General features: G+C 40.1%; 1 protein-coding gene across 1 annotated transcript in view; it reads right to left on the reverse strand.

Moving 5' to 3' along the window:
* LOC135101999 (titin-like) overlaps positions 1–2500 on the reverse strand; it is a 23719-nt gene that overhangs the window by 18260 nt on the left and 2959 nt on the right. The window lies entirely within an intron of this gene.

The following is a 2500-nucleotide window of genomic DNA, read 5'->3' on the forward strand; positions in this document are numbered from 1 at the left end:
TCCATATTTATTTTATTTTTATAGATATTAACGTTTCATTTTTGGCGTCTCTCTTAAAAGTGTGCTTGCTTGCATGCGAGACTTGTCATGTTAAGCATCCTAAAGACAATGTGCGAACCTTACCCGAGATAGTTTGAGATTTTCATTAAAATGGGATTTGAAGCCCTCATTTCCAAGACATGGACTAAGGCAACCACGACTGACTCCTCATCATGAACGCCTTTCTTTAATACCTTGGCAATTTCGGTCGGCAAGTATGGGGGATCTTTGCCTAATCACCTAATAATAATAATGATGATAATAATAATAGTAATAATAATAATAATAATAATAATAATAATAATAATAATAATAATATCTCTCATCTTTTCTCTAACACGTCTCTATTGGATGCGTCTCCTGGACATTCCCCGCCGACGAATATGACATCAAAGTGAAGAATATGTCACTTAGGACTTATGGAAGGAATATTATTACTAATGTAGCCTTCATTAACTTCAAGAAACCCGGATGTTTGTGCTCATTTTTTTTTTCTTAATTTTCTTATTCTTTATCGTATCATTTCCATTTCTCATACTGTTCAGAGTTTCGGGAATTCAGTAATAACGAGTGAAGCCATTCTTGACATGAATCTTGACATATTCCACATTCATTTTTCAGTTCAGGTTTTTATTTTCTTTAAAGCCGTCACTCTCTCTCTCTCTTTCCTTTCTTTGTCAAACTCTATTTTCAGCCACATTATGAAGCAACGCAGTATTTATCCATAGCTATAAACTCTTATTTGCACCAAATTCTTGATGCTGGATAGGAAATACTTATTGCATGAATTAGTGAAAATTGCAAAAGCAGGAGCAGCGGATGTAGTAGTAGTAGTAGTAGTAGTAGTAGTAGTAGTAGTAGAGGTAATAGTAGTAGTAGTAGTAGTAGTAGTATCCTATCGCTCCAATCCCTCCTCAGGATCCCCCTAAGCGAAGGTCCCTCTGGCGTTTTGCCTCTGCTAGTTGGGGGGACCTGAGGAGGTATTTTGTTGAATTTCCTTGGAATGACTACTGCATCCGTGTCAGAGACCCGTCTTTGTGTGCTGAGCACATAACAGAGGTGATAGTGTCTGGCATGGAGGCGTACATTCCTCACTCTTTTTCTCGACCTAAATCTTCCAAACCTTGGTTTAACACAGCTTGTTCTCGTGCTATACATGATAGCTATACATGAGCCTTCCATCACCAGAATCTCGTGCACTTTATATTTCTGCCCGGAACCATGCCAAGTCTGTTCTCTAACCAGCCAAAAACTCCTTCATTAACAGAAACTGTCAAAAGCTTTCAAGATCTAACTTCCCTCGTGACTTCTGGTTAAAATATCTCCAATAACTTTGCTTCTTCTTCTTTCCCTCCTTTATTTCAACCAGATGGCACCACTGCTATCACATCTGTTTCTAAAGCTGAACTCTTCGCTCAAACCTTTGCTAAAAACTCTACCTTGGACGATTCTGGGCTTGTTCTTCCTTCTCCTCCACCCTCTGACTACTTCATGCTACCTATTAAAATTCTTCGCAATGATGTTTTCCATGCCTTTGCTGGCCTAAACCCTCGGAAGGCTTATGGACCTGATGGGGTCCCTCCTATTGTTCTCCGTGCTTGCACCTTGCCTCGTCAAACTCTTTCAGCTGTGTCTGTCAACATCTACCTTTCCTCCTTGCTGGAAGTTTGCCTACATTCAGCCTGTTCCTAAAAAGGGTGACCGTTCTAATCCCTCAAATTACCTTCCTATTGCTTTAATTTCCTGCCTATCTAAAGTTTTTTAATCTGTCCTCAACAGGAAGATTCTTAAACATCTATCACTTCACAACCTTCTATCTGGTTGCCAGTATGGGTTTCGTCAAGGCCGCTCTACTGGTGATCTTCTGGCTTTCCTTACTAAGTCTTGGTCATCCTCTTTTAGAGATTTTGGTGAAACTTTTGCTGCTGCCTTGGACATATCAAAAGCTTTTTGATAGAGTTTGGCACAAAGCTTTGATTTCCAAACTACCCTCCTACAGCTTCTATCCTTCTCTCTGTAACTTCATCTCAAGTTTCCTTTCTGACCATTCAATTGCTGCTGTGGTAGACGGTCACTGTTGTTCTCCTAAATCTACTAACAGTGGTGTTCCTCAGGGTTCTGTCCTGTCACCCACTCTCTTCTTATTATTCATTAATGATCTTCTAAACCAAACTTATTGTCCTATCCACTCCTACGCTGATGATACCACCCTGCACTTTTCCACATCTTTTCATAGACGTTCAACCCTTCAGGAAGTAAACATTTCACGCAGGGAAGCCACAGAACGCTTGACTTCTGATCTTTTCTAAAATTTCTGATTGGGGCAGAGCAAACTTGGTATTGTTCAATGCCTCAAAAACTCAATTCCTCCATCTATCAACTCGACACAACCTTCCAGACAACTATCCCCTCTTCTTCAATGACACTCAACTGTCCCCCTCTTCTACACTGAACATCCTCG

The sequence above is a fragment of the Scylla paramamosain genome, chromosome 1, assembly GCF_035594125.1.
Source record: "Scylla paramamosain isolate STU-SP2022 chromosome 1, ASM3559412v1, whole genome shotgun sequence".
In the NCBI taxonomy this organism is placed as follows: Eukaryota; Metazoa; Arthropoda; class Malacostraca; order Decapoda; family Portunidae; genus Scylla; species Scylla paramamosain.